Below are 23405 nucleotides of genomic sequence, written 5' to 3'. Positions count from 1 at the left end.
AGCACACCAAGCAGCCATTGGCTTCCCTCTGGCCTACAGGAAAAGGAGGCTGATGTGACCTCACAAGCACAGCGAGTAGCCAGGGGCCTCCCACTGCCCTATAAGGTACAGAGACAAATGTGACCTCAAAAGGCAGCCAGCAGACAGAGGCCTGCCACGGGCCTATCAGGAAATAGGACTGCTGTGACCTTACAAGCACAGCCAGCAGCTACGGGCCTGCCACTGGCCTATGAGGCACTGAGGCTGCTGTGACCTCACAAACACACCAAGCAGCCATTGGCCTCCCACGGGCCTATCAGGCACTGAGGCTGCTGTGACCTCACAAGCACAGCCAGCAGCCAAGGGCCTGCCACAGGCCTATCAGGCAATAGGACTGCTGTGACCTGACAAGCACAGCCAGCAGCTATGGGCCTGCCACTGGCTTACAGGGAACGGAGGCTGCTGTGACCTCACAAGCAAACCAAGCAGCCATTGGCCCGCCACTGGCCTATGAGGCACTGAGGCTGCTTGGACCTCACAGGCACAGCCAGCAGCCAAGGGCCTGAATCTAGCCTATAGAGCACTGAGGCTGCTGTGACCTCACGAGCCCAGGCAGCAGACATTGGCCTGCCACAGGCCTATCAGGCAATAGGACTGCTGTGACCTGACAAGCACAGCCAGCAGCTATGGGCCTGCCACTGGCTTATAGGGAACGAAGGCTGCTGTGACCTCACAAGCACACCAAGCAGCCATTGGCCTGCCCCTGGCCTATGAGGCACTGAGGCTACTTGGACCTCACAGGCACAGCCAGCAGCCAAGGGCCTGAATCTAGCCTATAGAGCACTGAGGCTTCTGTGACCTCACGAGCCCAGGCAGCAGACATTGGCCTGCCACAGGCCTATCAGGAAATAGGACTGCTGTGACCTTACGAGAACAAACAGCAGCTATGGGCCTCCACTGGCCTATGAGGGACGGAGGCTGCTGTGACCTCACAAGCACAGTCAGCAGCCAGGGGCCTGCTGCTGGCCTATCAGGCTCTAGGAGTGTTGTCACCTGACAAGCACAGCCAGCAGCTATGGGCCTGCCACTGGCCTACAGCAAAAGGAGCCTGAGGTGACCTCACAAGCACAGCGAGTAGCCAGGGGCTTCCCACTGCCCTATAAGGTACAGAGACAAATGTGACCTCAAAAGGCAGCCAGCAGACAGAGGCCTACCACGGGCCTATCAGGAAATAGGACTGCTGTGACCTTACGAGAACAAACAGCAGCTATGGGCCTCCACTGGCCTATGAGGCACGGAGGCTGCTGTGACCTCACAAGCACAGTCAGCAGCCAGGGGCCTGCTGCTGGCCTGTCAGGCTCTAGGAGTGTTGTCACCTGACAAGCACAGCCAGCAGCAATGGGCCTGCCACTGGCCTATGAGGCACTGAGGCTGCTGTGACCTGACAAGCACAGCCAGCACCTATGGGCCTGCCACTGGCCTATGAGGCACGGAGGCTGCTGTGACCTCACAAGCACAGTCAGCAGCCAGGGGCCTGCTGCTGGCCTATCAGGCTCTAGGAGTGTTGTCACCTGACAAGCACAGCCAGCAGCTATGGGCCTGCCACTGGCCTATAGGGAACAGAGGCTGATGTGACCTCACAAGCACCAACAGCAGCCATTGGCCTGCCACTGTCCGAAGAGGCACGCAGGCTCCTCTGACCTCACCAGCACACCAAGCAGCCATTGGCTTCCCTCTGGCCTACAGGAAAAGGAGGCTGATGTGACCTCACAAGCACAGCGAGTAGCCAGGGGCCTCCCACTGCCCTATAAGGTACAGAGACAAATGTGACCTCAAAAGGCAGCCAGCAGACAGAGGCCTGCCACGGGCCTATCAGGAAATAGGACTGCTGTGACCTTACAAGCACAGCCAGCAGCTACGGGCCTGCCACTGGCCTATGAGGCACTGAGGCTGCTGTGACCTCACAAACACACCAAGCAGCCATTGGCCTCCCACGGGCCTATCAGGCACTGAGGCTGCTGTGACCTCACAAGCACAGCGAGCAGCCAAGGGCCTGCCACAGGCCTATCAGGCAATAGGACTGCTGTGACCTGACAAGCACAGCCAGCAGCTATGGGCCTGCCACTGGCTTACAGGGAACGGAGGCTGCTGTGACCTCACAAGCAAACCAAGCAGCCATTGGCCTGCCACTGGCCTATGAGGCACTGAGGCTGCTTGGACCTCACAGGCACAGCCAGCAGCCAAGGGCCTGAATCTAGCCTATAGAGCACTGAGGCTGCTGTGACCTCACGAGCCCAGGCAGCAGACATTGGCCTGCCGCTGGCCTATGAGGCACTGAGGCTGCTGTGACCTCACAAGCACAGCAAGGAGCCAGAGGCCTGCCATTGCCCTATAAGGTACAGAGACAAATGTGACCTCAAAAGGCAGCCAGCAGACAGAGGCCTACCACAGGCCTATCAGGAAATAGGACTGCTGTGACCTTACGAGAACAAACAGCAGCTATGGGCCTCCACTGGCGTCTGAGGCACGGAGGCTGCTGTGACCTCACAAGCACAGGCAGCAGCCAGGGGCCTGCTGCTGGCCTATCAGGCTGTAGGAGTGTTATCACCTGACAAGCACAGCCAGCAGCAATGGGCCTGCCACTGGCCTATGAGGCACTGAGGCTGCTTTGACCTCACAAGCACACCAAGCAGCCATTGGCCTCCCACGGGCCTATGAGGCACTGAGGCTGCTGTGACCTCACAAGCACAGCCAGCAGCCAAGGGCCTGCCACTAGCCTATGAGGCACTGAGGCTGCTGTGACCTCACAAGCACACCAAGCAGCCATTGGCCTCCCACGGGCCTATCAGGCACTGAGGCTGCTGTGACCTCACAAGCACACCAAGCAGCCAAGGGCCTGACACAGGCCTATCAGGCAATAGGACTGCTGTGACCTGACAAGCACAGCCAGTAGCTATGGGCCTGCCACTGGCCTATAGAGCACTGAGGCTGCTGTGACCTCACAGGCACAGCCAGCCACCAAGGGCCTGCCACTAGCCTATCAGTCAATAGGACTGCTGTGACCTCACAAGCACAGCCAGCAGCTATGGGCCTGCCACTGGCCTATGAGGCACTGAGGCTGCTGTGACCTCACAAGCACAGTCAGCAGCCAGGGGCCTGTTGCTGGCCTATCAGGCTCTAGGAGTGTTGTCACCTGACAAGCACAGCCAGCAGCTATGGGCCTGCCACTGGCCTATAGGGAACAGAGGCTGCTGTGACCTCACAAGCACAGACAGCAGCCATTGGCCTGCCACTGTCCAAACAGGAACGCAGGCTCCTCTGACCTCACCAGCACACCAAGCAGCCATTGGCTTCCCTCTGGCCTACAGGAAAAGGAGGCTGATGTGACCTCAGAAGCACAGTCAGCAACCATTCGCCTGCCACTCTCCAAAGAGGCACTGAGGCTGCTTTGACCTCACTAGCACACCAAGCAGCCAGGGGCCTCCCTCTGGCCTACAGGAAAAGGAGGCTGATGTGACCTCACAAGCACAGCGAGTAGCCAGGGGCCTCCCACTGCCCTATAAGGTATAGAGACAAATGTGACCTCAAAAGGCAGCCAGCAGACAGAGGCCTGCCACAGGCCTATCAGGAAATAGGACTGCTGTGACCTTACAAGAAAAAACAGCAGCTACGGGCCTTCCACTGGCCTATGAGGCACGGAGGCTGCTGTGACCTCACAAGCACACCAAGCAGCCATTGGCCTCCCACGGGCCTATCAGGCACTGAGGCTGCTTTGACCTCACAGGCACAGCCAGCAGCCAAGGGCCTGAAACTAGCCTATGGAGCACTGAGGCTGCTGTGACCTCACGAGCCCAGGCAGCAGCCATTGGCCTGCCGCTGGCCTATGAGGCACTGAGGCTGCTGTGACTTCACAAGCACAGCAAGTAGCCAGAGGCCTGCCATTGCCCTATAAGCTACAAAGACAAATGTGACCTCAAAAGGCAGGCAGCAGACAGAGGCCTACCACGGGCCTATCAGGAAATAGGACTGCTGTGACCTTACGAGAGAACAAACAGCAGCTATGGGCCTCCACTGGCGTCTGAGGCACGGAGGCTGCTGTGACCTCACAAGCACAGTCAGCAGCCAGGGGCCTGCCACTCTCCAAACAGGCACTGAGGCTGCTTTGACCTCACCAGCACACCAAGCAGCCATTGGCCTCCCTCTGGCCTACAGGAAAAGGACGCTGATGTGACCTCACAAGCACAGCGAGTAGCCAGGGGCCTCCCACTGCCCTATAAGGTACAGAGACAAATGTGACCTCAAAAGGCAGCCAGCAGACAGCGGCCTGCCACAGGCCTATCAGGAAATAGGACTGCTGTGACCTTACTCGAACAAACAGCTGCTACGGGCCTTCCACTGTCCTATGAGGCCCTGAGGCTGCTGTGACCTCACCAGCACACCAAGCAGCCATTGGCCTCCCTCTGGCCTACAGGAAAAGGAGGCTGATGTGACCTCACAAGCACAGCGAGTGGCCAGGGGCCTCCCACTGCCCTATAAGGTACAGAGACAAATGTGACCTCAAAAGGCAGCCAGCAGCTATGGGCCTGCCACTGGCCTATCAGGCAATAGGATTGCCGTGACCTCAAAAGGACAGCCAGCAGCAATGGGCCTGCCACTGGCCTATGAGGCACTGAGGCTGCTGTGACCTCACAAGCACACCAAGCAGCCATTGGCCTCCCACGGGCCTATCAGGCACTGAGGCTGCTGTGACCTCATAAGCACAGCGAGCAGCCAAGGGCCTGCCACAGGCCTATCAGGCAATAGGACTGCTGTGACCTGACAAGCACAGCCAGCAGCCATTGGCCTGCCACTGTCTGAAGAGGCATGCAGGCTCCTCTGACATCACCAGCACACCAAGCAGCCATTGGCCTCCCTCTGGCCTACAGGAAAAGGAGGCTGATGTGACCTCACAAGCACAGCGAGTAGCCAGGGGCCTCCCACTGCCCTATAAGGTACAGAGACAAATGTGACCTCAAAAGGCAGCCAGCAGACAGAGGCCTGCCACGGGCCTATCAGGAAATAGGACTGCTGTGACCTCACAAGAACAAACAGCAGCTACGGGCCTGCCACTGTCTTATAGGGAATGAAGGCTGCTGTGACCTCACCAGCACACCAAGCAGCCATTGGCCTCCCACGGGCCTATCAGGCACTGAGGCTGCTGTGACCTCACAAGCACAGCCAGCAGCCAAGGGCCTGCCACAGGCCTATCAGGCAATAGGACTGCTGTGACCTGACAAGCACAGCCAGCAGCTATGGGCCTGCCACTGGCTTACAGGGAACGGAGGCTGCTGTGACCTCACAAGCAAACCAAGCAGCCATTGGCCTGCCACTGGCCTATGAGGCACTGAGGCTGCTTGGACCTCACAGGCACAGCCAGCAGCCAAGGGCCTAAATCTAGCCTATAGAGCACTGAGGCTGCTGTGACCTCACGAGCCCAGGCAGCAGACATTGGCCTGCCACAGGCCTGTCAGGCAATAGGACTGCTGTGACCTGACAAGCACAGCCAGCAGCTATGGGCCTGCCACTGGCTTATAGGGAACGAAGGCTGCTGTGACCTCACAAGCACACCAAGCAGCCATTGGCCTGCCCCTGGCCTATGAGGCACTGAGGCTGCTTGGACCTCACAGGCACAGCCAGCAGCCAAGGGCCTGAATCTAGCCTATAGAGCACTGAGGCTTCTGTGACCTCACGAGCCCAGGCAGCAGACATTGGCCTGCCACAGGCCTATCAGGAAATAGGACTGCTGTGACCTTACGAGAACAAACAGCAGCTATGGGCCTCCACTGGCCTATGAGGCACGGAGGCTGCTGTGACCTCACAAGCACAGTCAGCAGCCAGGGGCCTGCTGCTGGCCTATCAGGCTCTAGGAGTGTTGTCACCTGACAAGCACAGCCAGCAGCTATGGGCCTGCCACTGGCCTACAGCAAAAGGAGCCTGAGGTGACCTCACAAGCACAGCGAGTAGCCAGGGGCTTCCCACTGCCCTATAAGGTACAGAGACAAATGTGACCTCAAAAGGCAGCCAGCAGACAGAGGCCTGCCACAGGCCTATCAGGAAATAGGACTGCTGTGCCCTCACAAGAACAAACAGCAGCTACGGGCCTGCCACTGGCCTATGAGGCACGGAGGCTGCTGTGACCTCACAAGCACACCAAGCAGCCATTGGCCTCCCACGGGCCTATCAGGCACTGAGGCTGCTGTGACCTGACAAGCACAGGCAGCAGCCATTAGCCTCCCACTGCCCGATGAGGCGCTGACGCTGCTGTCAACTCAGAAGCACACCAAGCAGACAAGGGCCTGCCACAGGCCTATCAGGAAATAGGACTGCTGTGACCTTACAAGCACAGCCAGCAGCTACGGGCCTGCCACTGGCCTATGAGGCACTGAGGCTGCTGTGACCTCACAAGCACACCAAGCAGCCATTGGCCTCCCACGGGCCTATCAGGCACTGAGGCTGCTGTGACCTCACAAGCACACCAAGCAGACAAGGGCCTGCCACAGGCCTATCAGGCAATAGGACTGCTGTGACCTGACAAGCACAGCTAGCAGCTATGGGCCTGCCACTGGCTTATAGGGAACGGAGGCTGCTGTGACCTCACAAGCACAGCGAGGAGCCAGGGGCCTCCCACTGCCCTATAAGGTACACAGACAAACGTGACCTCAAAAGGCAGCCAGCAGCCATTGGCCTGCCACGAGCCTATAGAGCACTGAGGCTGTTGTGACCTCACAAGCACAGCGAGGAGCCAGAGGCCTGCCATTGCCCTATAAGGTACAGAGACAAATGTGACCTCAAAAGGCAGCCAGCAGACAGAGGCCTGCCACTGGCCTATCAGGAAATAGGACTGCTGTGACCTTACAAGCACAGCCAGCAGCTACGGGCCTGCCACTGGCCTATGAGGCACGGAGGCTGCTGTGACCTCACAAGCACACCAAGCAGCCATTGGCCTCCCACGGGCCTATCAGGCACTGAGGCTGCTGTGACCTCACAAGCACACCAAGCAGACAAGGGCCTGCCACAGGCCTATCAGGCAATAGGACTGCTGTGACCTGACAAGCACAGCTAGCAGCTATGGGCCTGCCACTGGCTTATAGGGAACGGAGGCTGCTGTGACCTCACAAGCACAGCGAGGAGCCAGGGGCCTCCCACTGCCCTATAAGGTACACAGACAAATGTGACCTCAAAAGGCAGCCAGCAGCCATTGGCCTGCCACTGGCCTATAGAGCACTGAGGCTGCTGTGACCTCACAAGCACAGCGAGGAGCCAGAGGCCTGCCATTGCCCTATAAGCTACAGAGACAAATGTGACCTCAAAAGGCAGCCAGCAGACAGAGGCCTGCCACGGGCCTATCAGGCACTGAAGCTGCTGTGACCTGACAAGCACAGCGAGCAGCTATGGGCCTGCCAATGGCTTATAGGGAACGGAGGCTGCTGTGACCTGACAAGCACAGCCAGCAGCTATGGGCCTGCCACTGACCTATGAGGCACTGAGGCTGCTGTGACCTCACAAGCACATTCAGCAGCCAGGGGCCTGCTGCTGGCCTATCAGGCTCTAGGAGTGTTGTCACCTGACAAGCACAGCCAGCAGCTATGGGCCTGCCACTGGCCTACAGCAAAAGGAGCCTGAGGTGACCTCACAAGCACAGCGAGTAGCCAGGGGCTTCCCACTGCCCTATGAGGTACAGAGACAAATGTGACCTCAAAAGGCAGCCAGCAGACAGAGGCCTACCACGGGCCTATCAGGAAATAGGACTGCTGTGCCCTCACAAGAACAAACAGCAGCTACGGGCCTGCCACTGGCCTATGAGGCACGGAGGCTGCTGTGACCTCACAAGCACACCAAGCAGCCATTGGCCTCCCACGGGCCTATCAGGCACTGAGGCTGCTGTGGCCTCACAAGCACAGCCAGCAGCCAAGGGCCTGCCACTAGCCTATGAGGCACTGAGGCTGCTGTGACCTCACAAGCACACCAAGCAGCCAGTGGCCTCCCACGGGCCTATCAGGCACTGAGGCTGCTGTGACCTCACAAGCACACCAAGCAGCCAAGGGCCTGACACAGGCCTATCAGGCAATAGGACTGCTGTGACCTGAAAAGCACAGACAGCAGCTATGGGCCTGCCACTGGCCTATGAGGCACTGAGGCTGCTGTGACCTCACAAGCACAGTCAACAGCCAGGGGCCTGCTGCTGACCTATCAGGCTGTAGGAGTGTTGTAACCTGACAAGCACAGCCAGCAGCTCTGGGCCTGCCATGGCGCATCAAGCACGGAGAAAGAGGGGAACACCCAAGCAGACCAGCAGCCATGGGCGTGGCAGTGCATGCCCATGCATGCCATGCATGCAATGGCATGCCGGTCAAAGTGACATCATAAGACACAACCAGCAACCATGGGCCTGCCACTGCCCTTTTTGGCATGCAGACACAAGTATCCTCACAAGCCCAGCCAGGAGGCATGGCCCTGCCACTGGCCTATCACGCACAGAGGCAGAAGCAACCTCACAAGCAGAGCGAGGACTGATGGGCCTGACTGGCCTACCAGGCCGTGAGGCAGAAGTGACATGACTATCTCATCCAGCAGTGGTGGACCTGACAATATCATTTCAGGCAGAGGGTAAAGTGACAGCACAGAACGTTGAAGGACCATAACAGAAAAAAGGCACTTGGAGGCATGAGTACTGGGGGAAAAAAAGGGCACTAGGAGGCCATGCACTGCAAAAATAGGCCCATGGAGGACACTATACTGGAAAAAAAGGCACTTTGGGAGCCTGCATCACAAAAATAGGCACTTGGAGGCCGCTAGACCGGAAAAAAGGCACTTAGATGCCCCTTCACTGCAAAAAAAGGCACTCAGACAGCAGTGCACCTCAAACAAAGGCACTTGCAGGCCCCTGCACCACAAAAAAAGGAAGTCGGCTGCCCCTACACTGGAAAAAAAAAGGTACTCGGAGGCCCCTACACTGCAAAAAAAGGCACTCGGGGGCTGCTACAATGTGAAACAAGGCACTCGGAGGGCCCGGCACCACCAAAAGAGGCACTTGGAGGCTCCTGCACTGGGAAAAGAGGCACTTGCAGGCCTGTACACCGGAAAAAAAGGCACTCGGAGGCTGCTACACTGCAGAGAAAGGCACTCGGAGGCACCTGCAACGGAAAATAAGGCACTCGGAGGCCCCTACACCACAAAAAAAGGCACTTGGGGGCTGCTACAATGGAAAAAAAGGCACTCGGAGGCCCGTGACCCACAAGAAAAGGCACTCGGGGCCACTACACAGCAAAAGAAAGATACATGGAGGACCACACACCCCAAAATAACAGCACTCGGAGGCCCCTGAACCACAGGGAAAGGCACTCGGTGGCTCCTACAGCACAGAAAAAGGCACTTGGGGGCTGCTACAATGTGAAACAAGGCACTCGGAGGGCCCGGCACAACCAAAAGAGGCGCTTGGAGGCCACTGCACTGGAAAAAGAGGCACTTGCAGGCCTGTACACCAGAAAAAAAGGCACTCGGAGGCTCCTGCACCACGAAAGAAGGCACTCGGAGGCTGCTACAATGGAAAAAAAGGCACTCGGAGGCCAGTGCACTGCAAAAACAGGGCACTTGGAGGCCTCTACACTGCAAAAGAAGGCACTCGGAGGAAACTACACTGGAACAAAAGGCACTCGGAGGCCAGTGCACCACAAGAAAAGGCACTCAGTGGCCCCTACAGCACAAAAAAAGGCTCTTGGGGGCTGCTACAATGGAAAAAAAGGCACTCAGAGACCCCTGAACCACAAGAAAAGGCACTTAGTGGCCTCTGAACCACAAGAAAAGGCACTCGGTGGACTCTACAGCACAAGAAAAGGCACTCGGGGCCACTACACCGCAAAAAAAAGGTACATGGAGGACCACACACCCCAAAATAACAGCACTCGGAGGCCCCGGAACCACAAGGAAAGGCACTCAGTGGCCCCTACACTGCAAAAAAAGGCACTTGGGGGCTGCTACAATGTGAAACAAGGCACTCGGAGGGCCCGGCACCACCAAAAGAGGCACTCGGAGGTTCCCGCACTGGAAAAAGAGGCACTTGCAGGCCTGTACACCGGAAAAAAAGGCACTCGGAGGCTGCTACACTGCAGAGAAAGGCACTCGGAGGCACCTGCAACGGAAAATAAGGCACTCGGAGGCCCCTACACCACAAAAAAAGGCACTTGGGGGCTGCTACAATGGAAAAAAAGGCACTCGGAGGCCCGTGACCCACAAGAAAAGGCACTCGGGGCCACTACACAGCAAAAGAAAGATACATGGAGGACCACACACCCCAAAATAACAGCACTCGGAGGCCCCTGAACCACAGGGAAAGGCACTCGGTGGCTCCTACAGCACAGAAAAAGGCACTTGGGGGCTGCTACAATGTGAAACAAGGCACTTGGAGGGCCCGGCACAACCAAAAGAGGCGCTTGGATGCCACTGCACTGGAAAAAGAGGCACTTGCAGGCCTGTACACCAGAAAAAAAGGCACTCGGAGGCTCCTGCACCATGAAAGAAGGCACTCGGAGGCTGCTACAATGGAAAAAAAGGCACTCGGAGGCCAGTGCACTGCAAAAACAGGGCACTTGGAGGCCTCTACACTGCAAAAGAAGGCACTCGGAGGAAACTACACTGGAACAAAAGGCACTCGGAGGCCAGTGCACCACAAGAAAAGGCACTCAGTGGCCCCTACAGCACAAAAAAAGGCTCTTGGGGGCTGCTACAATGCAAAAAAAGGCACTCAGAGGCCACTGAACCACAAGAAAAGGCACTTAGTGGCCTCTGAACCACAAGAAAAGGCACTCGGTGGACTCTACAGCACAAGAAAAGGCACTCGGGGCCACTACACCACAAAAAAAGGCACTTGGGGGCTGCTACAATGTGAAACAAGGCACTCGGAGGGCTCGGCACCACCAAAAAAGGCACTCGGAGGTTCCCGCACTGGAAAAAGAGGCACTTGCAGGCCTGTGGACAACAAAAAAAGGCACTCGGAGGCTCCTGCACCACAAAAGAAGGCACTCGGTGGCCCCGACACCACAGAAAAAGGCACTCGGGGGCTGCTACAATGTGAAAACAGGCACTCCGATGCCCCTACACCGGAAAGAAAGGCACTCAGAGGGCCTGCAGCACAAAAAAAGGCACTCAGCTGCCCTTACACTGGAAAAACAGGCACTTGGAGGCCTCTACACCACAGAAAAAGGCACTCAGCGGCCCCTACACTGCAAAAAAAAGGCACTCGGGGGCTGCTACAATGTGAAACAAGGCACTCGGATGGCCCGGCACCACCAAAAGAGGCACTTGGAGGCTCCTGCACTGGGAAAAGAGGCACTTGCAGGCCTGTACACCGGAAAAAAAGGCACTCGGAGGCTGCTACACTGCAGAGAAAGGCACTCGGAGGCACCTGCAACGGAAAATAAGGCACTCGGAGGCCCCTACACCACAAAAAAAGGCACTTGGGGGCTGCTACAATGGAAAAAAAGGCACTCGGAGGCCCGTGACCCACAAGAAAAGGCACTCGGGGCCACTACACAGCAAAAGAAAGATACATGGAGGACCTCACACCCCAAATAACAGCACTCGGAGGCCCCTGAACCACAGGGAAAGGCACTCGGTGGCTCCTACAGCACAGAAAAAGGCACTTGGGGACTGCTACAAGGCGAAACAAAGCACTCGGAGGCCCCTGCACCACCAAAAGAGGCACTCGGAGGCTCCTGCACTGGAAAAAGAGGCACTTGCAGGCCTGTACACCGGAAATAAAGGCACACAGAGGCACCTGCAATGGATAAAATGGCACTCGGAGGCGTCTACACCACAAAAAAAAGGCACTCGGAGGACCACACTACAAAAAAAGGTACTGGGTGGCCCCGACAGCACAAACAAATGCACTCGGGGGCTGCTACAATGTGAAACAAGGCATTCGGGGGGCCCCAAAAAAGGCACTTGGAAGCCACGACATTGCAAAAAAGGCACTTGGAAGCCACGACATTGCAAAAAAATGCACCCTGAGGCCCCTGCACCACAAGAAAAGGCACTCGGTGGCCCCGACACCACAAAAAAAGGCACTCGGGGGCTGCTACAATGCGAAAAGAGGCACTCCGATGCCCCTACACCGGAAAGAAAGGCACTCAGAGGGCCCTGCACCACCAAAAAAGGCACTCAGCTGCCCTTACACTGGAAAAACAGGCACTTGGAGGCCTCTACACCACAGAAAAAGGCACTCAGTGGCCCCTACACCACCAAGAAAGGCACTCGGTGGCCCCCACATTGCAAAAAAGGGTACTTGGAGGCTACTACACTGCAAAGAAATGCACCCTGAGGCCCACGCATTGCAAAAAAAGGCACTCAGTAGCCCCTGCACCGCAAAAAAAGGCACTCAGAGGCCAGTGCACTGAAAAACAGGGCACTTGGAGGCCAGTGCACCACAAAAGAAAATGCACTCAGAGGCCCCGACACCACAAAAGAAAGGCACTTGGAGGACCACACCACAAAAAAAGGCACTCGGCTGCCCCTACACTGGAAAAAAAAGGCACTCGGAGGCCCCTACAGCACAAAAAAAGGCACTTGGGGGCTGCTACAATGCAAAAAAAGGCACTCAGGGGCCCCTGAACCACAAGAAAAGGCACTCGGGGCCACTACACTGCAAAAAAAAGATACATGGAGGACCACACACCCCAAAATAACAGCACTCGGAGGCCCCTGAACCACAGGGAAAGGCACTCGGTGGCTCCTACAGCACAGAAAAAGGCACTCAGAGGCCACTACACCACCAAGAAAGGCACTCGGTGGCCCCCACATTGCAAAAAAAGGCACTTGGAGGCTACTACACTGCAAAAAAATGCATCCTGAGGCCCATGCACAGCAAAAAAAGGCACTCAGTAGCCCCTGCAGCACAAAAAAAGGCACTCGGAGGCCAGTGCACTGAAAAACAGGGCACTTGGAGGCCAGTGCACCACAAAAAAAATGCACTCAGAGGCCCCGACACCACAAAAGAAAGGCACTTGGAGGACCCGACACCACAAAAAAAGGCACTCAGCTGCCCCTACACTGGAAAAAAAGGCACTTGGAGGCCCCTACAGCACAAAAAAAGGCACTTGGGGGCTGCTACAATGGAAAAAAAGGCACTCGGAGGCCCCTGCACCAGAAACAAAGGCACTTGGAGGGCCCTGCACCACAAAAGAAGGCACTCGGAGGCCCCTGTCCCACAAGAAAAGGCACTCGGGGCCACTACACCGCAAATAAAAGATACATGGAGGACCACAAACCCCAAAATAACAGCACTCGGAGGCCCCGGAACCACAAGAAAAGGCACTCGGTGGCCCCTACAGCACAATAAAACGCACTCGGGGGCTGCTACAATGTGAAACAAGGCACTCTGAGGGCCCAGCACCACCAAAAAAAGGCACTCGGAGGCTCCTGCACCACAAAAGAAGGCACTCGGAGGCTGCTACAATGGAAAAAAAGGCACTCGGAGGCCAGTGCACTGCAAAAACAGGGTACTTGGAGGCCTCTACACTGCAAAAGAAGGCACTCGGAGGAAACTACACTGGAACAAAAGGCACTCGGAGGCCAGTGCACCACAAGAAAAGGCACTCAGTGGCCCCTACAGCACAAAAAAAGGCTCTTGGGGGCTGCTACAATGCAAAAAAAGGCACTCAGAGGCCCCTGAACCACAAGAAAAGGCACTTAGTGGCCTCTGAACCAGAAGGAAAGGCACTCGGTGGACTCTACAGCACAAGAAAAGGCACTCGGGGCCACTACACCGCAAAAAAAAGGTACATGGAGGACCACACACCCCAAAATAACAGCACTCGGAGGCCCTGGAACCACAAGGAAAGGCACTCAGTGGCCCCTACGCTGCAAAAAAAGGCACTTGGGGGCTGCTACAATGTGAAACAAGGCACTCGGAGGGCTCAGCACCACCAAAAAAAGCACTCGGAGGTTCCCGCACTGGAAAAAGAGGCACTTGCAGGCCTGTGGACAACAAAAAAAGGCACTCGGAGGCTCCTGCACCACAAAAGAAGGCACTCGGTGGCCCCGACACCACAGAAAAAGGCACTCGGGGGCTGCTACAATGTGAAAACAGGCACTCCGATGCCCCTACACCGGAAAGAAAGGCACTCAGAGGGCCTGCAGCACAAAAAAAGGCACTCAGCTGCCCTTACACTGGAAAAACAGGCACTTGGAGGCCTCTACACCACAGAAAAAGGCACTCAGTGGCCCCTACACTGCAAAAAAAGGCACTCGGGGGCTGCTACAATGTGAAACAAGGCACTCGGAGGGCCCGGCACCACCAAAAGAGGCACTTGGAGGCTCCTGCACTGGGAAAAGAGGCACTTGCAGGCCTGTACACCGGAAAAAAAGGCACTCGGAGGCTGCTACACTGCAGAGAAAGGCACTCGGAGGCACCTGCAACGGAAAATAAGGCACTCGGAGGCCCCTACACCACAAAAAAAGGCACTTGGGGGCTGCTACAATGGAAAAAAAGGCACTCGGAGGCCCGTGACCCACAAGAAAAGGCACTCGGGGCCACTACACAGCAAAAGAAAGATACATGGAGGACCACACACCCCAAAATAACAGCACTCGGAGGCCCCGGAACCACAAGAAAAGGCACTCGGTGGCCCCCACATTGCAAAAAAGGGTACTTGGAGGCTACTACACTGCAAAGAAATGCACCCTGAGGCCCACGCATTGCAAAAAAAGGCACTCAGTAGCCCCTGCACCGCAAAAAAAGGCACTCGGAGGCCAGTGCACTGAAAAACAGGGCACTTGGAGGCCAGTGCACCACAAAAGAAAATGCACTCAGAGGCCCCGACACCACAAAAAAAAGGCACTTGGAGGACCACACCACAAAAAAAGGCACTCGGCTGCCCCTACACTGGAAAAAAAAGGCACTCGGAGGCCCCTACACCACAAAAAAAGGCACTTGGGGGCTGCTACAATGCAAAAAAAAGGCACTCAGGGGCCCCTGAACCACAAGAAAAGGCACTCGGGGCCACTACACTGCAAAAAAAAGGTACATGGAGGACCACACACCCCAAAATAACAGCACTCGGAGGCCCCTGAACCACAGGGAAAGGCACTCGGTGGCTCCTACAGCACAGAAAAAGGCACTTGGGGGCTGCTACAATGTGAAACAAGGCACTTGGAGGGCCCGGCACAACCAAAAGAGGCACTCAGAGGCCCCTGCACTGGAAAAAGAGGCACTTGCAGGCCTGTACACCAGAAAAAAAGGCACTCGGAGGCTCCTGCACCACAAAAGAAGGCACTCAGAGGCCACTACACCACCAAGAAAGGCACTTGGTGGCCCCCACATTGCAAAAAAAGGCACTTGGAGGCTACTACACTGCAAAGAAATGCACCCTGAGGCCCACGCACAGCAAAAAAAGGCACTTAGTAGCCCCTGCACCGCAAAAAAAGGCACTCGGTGGCCCCGACACTGGAAAGAAAGGCACTCAGAGGGCCCTGCAGCACAAAAAGAGGCACTCGACTGCCCCTACACTGGGAAAAAAGGCACTTGGAGGCCTCTACACCCCAGAAAAAGGCACTCAGTGGCCCCTACACTGCAAAAAAAGGCACTCGGGGACTGCTACAAGGCGAAACAAAGCACTCGGAGGCCCCTGCACCACCAAAAGAGGCACTCGGAGGCTCCTGCACTGGAAAAAGAGGCACTTGCAGGCCTGTACACCGGAAATAAAGGCACACAGAGGCACCTGCAATGGATAAAAAGGCACTCGGAGGCGTCTACACCACAAAAAAAAGGCACTCGGAGGACCACACTACAAAAAAAGGTACTGGGTGGCCCCGACAGCACAAACAAATGCACTCGGGGGCTGCTACAATGTGAAACAAGGCATTCGGGGGGCCCGGCGTGACCAAAAAAGGCACTTGGAAGCCACGACATTGCAAAAAAGGCACTTGGAAGCCACGACATTGCAAAAAAATGCACCCTGAGGCCCCTGCACCACAAGAAAAGGCACTCGGTGGCCCCGACACCACAAAAAAAGGCACTCGGGGGCTGCTACAATGCGAAAAGAGGCACTCCGATGCCCCTACACCGGAAAGAAAGGCACTCAGAGGGCCCTGCAGCACAAAAAAAGGCACTCAGCTGCCCTTACACTGGAAAAACAGGCACTTGGAGGCCTCTACACCACAGAAAAAGGCACTCAGTGGCCCCTACACCACCAAGAAAGGCACTCAGTGGCCCCCACATTGCAAAAAAGGGTACTTGGAGGCTACTACACTGCAAAGAAATGCACCCTGAGGCCCACGCATTGCAAAAAAAGGCACTCAGTAGCCCCTGCACTGCAAAAAAAGGCACTCAGAGGCCAGTGCACTGAAAAACAGGGCACTTGGAGGCCAGTGCACCACAAAAGAAAATGCACTCAGAGGCCCCGACACCACAAAAGAAAGGCACTTGGAGGACCACACCACAAAAAAAGGCACTCGGCTGCCCCTACACTGGAAAAAAAAGGCACTCGGAGGCCCCTACAGCACAAAAAAAGGCACTTGGGGGCTGCTACAATGCAAAAAAAGGCACTCAGGGGCCCCTGAACCACAAGAAAAGGCACTCGGGGCCACTACACTGCAAAAAAAAGATACATGGAGGACCACACACCCCAAAATAACAGCACTCGGAGGCCCCTGAACCACAAGGAAAGGCACTCAATGGCTCCTACAGCACAAAAAAAGGCACTCAGGGTCTGCTACAATGTGAAACAAGGCACTCAGAGGGCCCTGCACCACAAACAAAGGCACTCGGAGGCTGCTACACCATAGAGAAAGGCACTCGGAGGCCCCTGCACTGGAAAAAAAGGCACTTGGAGGCCCCTGCACCACAAAAAAGGCACTCAGAGGCTGCTACAATGGAAAAAAAGGCACTCGGAGGCCTCTACACTGCAAAAGAAGGCACTCGGAGGCCACTACACTGGAACAAAAGGCACTCGGAGGCCAGTGCACCACAAAAGAAGGCACTCAGTGGCCCCTACAGCACAATAAAAAGCACTCGGGGGCTGATACAATGTGAAACAAGGCACTCGGAGGGCCCTGCACCACCAAAAAAGGCACTCGGAGGCGCCTGCACTGGAAAAAGAGGCACTTGCAGGCCTGTACACCAGAAAAAAAGGCACTCGGAGGCTCCTGCACCACAAAAGAAGGCACTCAGAGGCCACTACACCACCAAGAAAGGCACTCGGTGGCCCCCACATTGCAAAAAAAGGCACTTGGAGGCTACTACACTGCAAAAAAATGCATCCTGAGGCCCATGCACAGCAAAAAAAGGCACTCAGTAGCCCCTGCAGCACAAAAAAAGGCACTCGGAGGCCAGTGCACTGAAAAACAGGGCACTTGGAGGCCAGTGCACCACAAAAAAAATGCACTCAGAGGCCCCGACACCACAAAAGAAAGGCACTTGGAGGACCCGACACCACAAAAAAAGGCACTCAGCTGCCCCTACACTGGAAAAAAAGGCACTTGGAGGCCCCTACAGCACAAAAAAAGGCACTTGGGGGCTGCTACAATGGAAAAAAAGGCACTCGGAGGCCCCTGCACCAGAAACAAAGGCACTTGGAGGGCCCTGCACCACAAAAGAAGGCACTCGGAGGCCCCTGTCCCACAAGAAAAGGCACTCGGGGCCACTACACCGCAAATAAAAGATACATGGAGGACCACAAACCCCAAAATAACAGCACTCGGAGGCCCCGGAACCACAAGAAAAGGCACTCGGTGGCCCCTACAGCACAATAAAACGCACTCGGGGGCTGCTACAATGTGAAACAAGGCACTCTGAGGGCCCAGCACCACCAAAAAAAGGCACTCGGAGGCTCCTGCACCACAAAAGAAGGCACTCGGAGGCCCCTGTCCCACAAGAAAAGGCACTCGGGGCCACTACACCGCAAATAAAAGATACATGGAGGACCACAAACCCCAAAATAACAGCACTCGGAGGCCCCGGAACCACAAGAAAAGGCACTCGGTGGCCCCTACAGCACAATAAAACGCACTCGGGGGCTGCTACAATGTGAAACAAGGCACTCTGAGGGCCCAGCACCACCAAAAAAAGGCACTCGGAGGCTCCTGCACCACAAAAGAAGGCACTCGGAGGCTGCTACAATGGAAAAAAAGGCACTCGGAGGCCAGTGCACTGCAAAAACAGGGTACTTGGAGGCCTCTACACTGCAAAAGAAGGCACTCGGAGGAAACTACACTGGAACAAAAGGCACTCAGAGGCCAGTGCACCACAAGAAAAGGCACTCAGTGGCCCCTACAGCACAAAAAAAGGCTCTTGGGGGCTGCTACAATGCAAAAAAAGGCACTCAGAGGCCCCTGAACCACAAGAAAAGGCACTTAGTGGCCTCTGAACCACAAGAAAAGGCACTCGGTGGACTCTACAGCACAAGAAAAGGCACTCGGGGCCACTACACCGCAAAAAAAAGGTACATGGAGGACCACACACCCCAAAATAACAGCACTCGGAGGCCCTGGAACCACAAGGAAAGGCACTCAGTGGCCCCTACACTGCAAAAAAAGGCACTTGGGGGCTGCTACAATGTGAAACAAGGCACTCGGAGGGCTCAGCACCACCAAAAAAAGCACTCGGAGGTTCCCGCACTGGAAAAAGAGGCACTTGCAGGCCTGTGGACAACAAAAAAAGGCACTCGGAGGCTCCTGCACCACAAAAGAAGGCACTCGGTGGCCCCGACACCACAGAAAAAGGCACTCGGGGGCTGCTACAATGTGAAAACAGGCACTCCGATGCCCCTACACCGGAAAGAAAGGCACTCAGAGGGCCTGCAGCACAAAAAAAGGCACTCAGCTGCCCTTACACTGGAAAAACAGGCACTTGGAGGCCTCTACACCACAGAAAAAGGCACTCAGTGGCCCCTACACTGCAAAAAAAGGCACTCGGGGGCTGCTACAATGTGAAACAAGGCACTCGGAGGGCCCGGCACCACCAAAAGAGGCACTTGGAGGCTCCTGCACTGGGAAAAGAGGCACTTGCAGGCCTGTACACCGGAAAAAAAGGCACTCGGAGGCTGCTACACTGCAGAGAAAGGCACTCGGAGGCACCTGCAACGGAAAATAAGGCACTCGGAGGCCCCTACACCACAAAAAAAGGCACTTGGGGGCTGCTACAATGGAAAAAAAGGCACTCGGAGGCCCGTGACCCACAAGAAAAGGCACTCGGGGCCACTACACAGCAAAAGAAAGATACATGGAGGACCACACACCCCAAAATAACAGCACTCGGAGGCCCCTGAACCACAGGGAAAGGCACTCGGTGGCTCCTACAGCACAGAAAAAGGCACTTGGGGGCTGCTACAATGTGAAACAAGGCACTTGGAGGGCCCGGCACAACCAAAAGAGGCACTCAGAGGCCCCTGCACTGGAAAAAGAGGCACTTGCAGGCCTGTACACCAGGAAAAAAGGCACTCGGAGGCTCCTGCACCACAAAAGAAGGCACTCAGAGGCCACTACACCACCAAGAAAGGCACTTGGTGGCCCCCACATTGCAAAAAAAGGCACTTGGAGGCTACTACACTGCAAAGAAATGCACCCTGAGGCCCACGCACAGCAAAAAAAGGCACTTAGTAGCCCCTGCACCGCAAAAAAAGGCACTCGGTGGCCCCGACACTGGAAAGAAAGGCACTCAGAGGGCCCTGCAGCACAAAAAGAGGCACTCGACTGCCCCTACACTGGGAAAAAAGGCACTTGGAGGCCTCTACACCCCAGAAAAAGGCACTCAGTGGCCCCTACACTGCAAAAAAAGGCACTCGGGGACTGCTACAAGGCGAAACAAAGCACTCGGAGGCCCCTGCACCACCAAAAGAGGCACTCGGAGGCTCCTGCACTGGAAAAAGAGGCACTTGCAGGCCTGTACACCGGAAATAAAGGCACACAGAGGCACCTGCAATGGATAAAAAGGCACTCGGAGGCGTCTACACCACAAAAAAAAGGCACTCGGAGGACCACACTACAAAAAAAGGTACTGGGTGGCCCCGACAGCACAAACAAATGCACTCGGGGGCTGCTACAATGTGAAACAAGGCATTCGGGGGGCCCGGCGTGACCAAAAAAGGCACTTGGAAGCCACGACATTGCAAAAAAGGCACTTGGAAGCCACGACATTGCAAAAAAATGCACCCTGAGGCCCCTGCACCACAAGAAAAGGCACTCGGTGGCCCCGACACCACAAAAAAAGGCACTCGGGGGCTGCTACAATGCGAAAAGAGGCACTCCGATGCCCCTACACCGGAAAGAAAGGCACTCAGAGGGCCCTGCACCACCAAAAAAGGCACTCAGCTGCCCTTACACTGGAAAAACAGGCACTTGGAGGCCTCTACACCACAGAAAAAGGCACTCAGTGGCCCCTACACCACCAAGAAAGGCACTCAGTGGCCCCCACATTGCAAAAAAGGGTACTTGGAGGCTACTACACTGCAAAGAAATGCACCCTGAGGCCCACGCATTGCAAAAAAAGGCACTCAGTAGCCCCTGCACTGCAAAAAAAGGCACTCAGAGGCCAGTGCACTGAAAAACAGGGCACTTGGAGGCCAGTGCACCACAAAAGAAAATGCACTCAGAGGCCCCGACACCACAAAAGAAAGGCACTTGGAGGACCACACCACAAAAAAAGGCACTCGGCTGCCCCTACACTGGAAAAAAAAGGCACTCGGAGGCCCCTACACCACAAAAAAAGGCACTTGGGGGCTGCTACAATGCAAAAAAAGGCACTCAGGGGCCCCTGAACCACAAGAAAAGGCACTCGGGGCCACTACACTGCAAAAAAAAGATACATGGAGGACCACACACCCCAAAATAACAGCACTCGGAGGCCCCTGAACCACAGGGAAAGGCACTCGGTGGCTCCTACAGCACAGAAAAAGGCACTCAGAGGCCACTACACCACCAAGAAAGGCACTCGGTGGCCCCCACATTGCAAAAAAAGGCACTTGGAGGCTACTACACTGCAAAGAAATGCACCCTGAGGCCCACGCACAGCAAAAAAAGGCACTCAGTAGCACCTGCAGCACAAAAAAAGGCACTCGGAGGCCAGTGCACTGAAAAACAGGGCACTTGGAGGCCAGTGCACCACAAAAAAAATGCACTCAGAGGCCCCGACACCACAAAAGAAAGGCACTTGGAGGACCCGACACCACAAAAAAAGGCACTCAGCTGCCCCTACACTGGAAAAAAAGGCACTTGGAGGCCCCTACAGCACAAAAAAAGGCACTTGGGGGCTGCTACAATGGAAAAAAAGGCACTCGGAGGCCCCTGCACCAGAAACAAAGGCACTTGGAGGGCCCTGCACCAGAAACAAAGGCACTTGGAGGGCCCTGCACCACAAAAGAAGGCACTCGGAGGCCCCTGTCCCACAAGAAAAGGCACTCGGGGCCACTACACCGCAAATAAAAGATACATGGAGGACCACAAACCCCAAAATAACAGCACTCGGAGGCCCCGGAACCACAAGAAAAGGCACTCGGTGGCCCCTACAGCACAATAAAACGCACTCGGGGGCTGCTACAATGTGAAACAAGGCACTCTGAGGGCCCAGCACCACCAAAAAAAGGCACTCGGAGGCTCCTGCACCACAAAAGAAGGCACTCGGAGGCTGCTACAATGGAAAAAAAGGCACTCGGAGGCCAGTGCACTGCAAAAACAGGGTACTTGGAGGCCTCTACACTGCAAAAGAAGGCACTCGGAGGAAACTACACTGGAACAAAAGGCACTCAGAGGCCAGTGCACCACAAGAAAAGGCACTCAGTGGCCCCTACAGCACAAAAAAAGGCTCTTGGGGGCTGCTACAATGCAAAAAAAGGCACTCAGAGGCCCCTGAACCACAAGAAAAGGCACTTAGTGGCCTCTGAACCACAAGAAAAGGCACTCGGTGGACTCTACAGCACAAGAAAAGGCACTCGGGGCCACTACACCGCAAAAAAAAGGTACATGGAGGACCACACACCCCAAAATAACAGCACTCGGAGGCCCTGGAACCACAAGGAAAGGCACTCAGTGGCCCCTACACTGCAAAAAAAGGCACTTGGGGGCTGCTACAATGTGAAACAAGGCACTCGGAGGGCTCAGCACCACCAAAAAAAGCACTCGGAGGTTCCCGCACTGGAAAAAGAGGCACTTGCAGGCCTGTGGACAACAAAAAAAGGCACTCGGAGGCTCCTGCACCACAAAAGAAGGCACTCGGTGGCCCCGACACCACAGAAAAAGGCACTCGGGGGCTGCTACAATGTGAAAACAGGCACTCCGATGCCCCTACACCGGAAAGAAAGGCACTCAGAGGGCCTGCAGCACAAAAAAAGGCACTCAGCTGCCCTTACACTGGAAAAACAGGCACTTGGAGGCCTCTACACCACAGAAAAAGGCACTCAGTGGCCCCTACACTGCAAAAAAAGGCACTCGGGGGCTGCTACAATGTGAAACAAGGCACTCGGAGGGCCCGGCACCACCAAAAGAGGCACTTGGAGGCTCCTGCACTGGGAAAAGAGGCACTTGCAGGCCTGTACACCGGAAAAAAAGGCACTCGGAGGCTGCTACACTGCAGAGAAAGGCACTCGGAGGCACCTGCAACGGAAAATAAGGCACTCGGAGGCCCCTACACCACAAAAAAAGGCACTTGGGGGCTGCTACAATGGAAAAAAAGGCACTCGGAGGCCCGTGACCCACAAGAAAAGGCACTCGGGGCCACTACACAGCAAAAGAAAGATACATGGAGGACCACACACCCCAAAATAACAGCACTCGGAGGCCCCTGAACCACAGGGAAAGGCACTCGGTGGCTCCTACAGCACAGAAAAAGGCACTTGGGGGCTGCTACAATGTGAAACAAGGCACTTGGAGGGCCCGGCACAACCAAAAGAGGCACTCAGAGGCCCCTGCACTGGAAAAAGAGGCACTTGCAGGCCTGTACACCAGAAAAAAAGGCACTCGGAGGCTCCTGCACCACGAAAGAAGGCACTCAGAGGCCACTACACCACCAAGAAAGGCACTTGGTGGCCCCCACATTGCAAAAAAAGGCACTTGGAGGCTACTACACTGCAAAGAAATGCACCCTGAGGCCCACGCACAGCAAAAAAAGGCACTTAGTAGCCCCTGCACCGCAAAAAAAGGCACTCGGTGGCCCCGACACTGGAAAGAAAGGCACTCAGAGGGCCCTGCAGCACAAAAAGAGGCACTCGACTGCCCCTACACTGGGAAAAAAGGCACTTGGAGGCCTCTACACCCCAGAAAAAGGCACTCAGTGGCCCCTACACTGCAAAAAAAGGCACTCGGGGACTGCTACAAGGCGAAACAAAGCACTCGGAGGCCCCTGCACCACCAAAAGAGGCACTCGGAGGCTCCTGCACAGGAAAAAGAGGCACTTGCAGGCCTGT

This window comes from Dromaius novaehollandiae, chromosome 6, assembly GCF_036370855.1.
Source record: "Dromaius novaehollandiae isolate bDroNov1 chromosome 6, bDroNov1.hap1, whole genome shotgun sequence".
NCBI lineage: Eukaryota > Metazoa > Chordata > Aves > Casuariiformes > Dromaiidae > Dromaius > Dromaius novaehollandiae.
Note: the sequence above shows the minus strand (reverse complement) of the source record.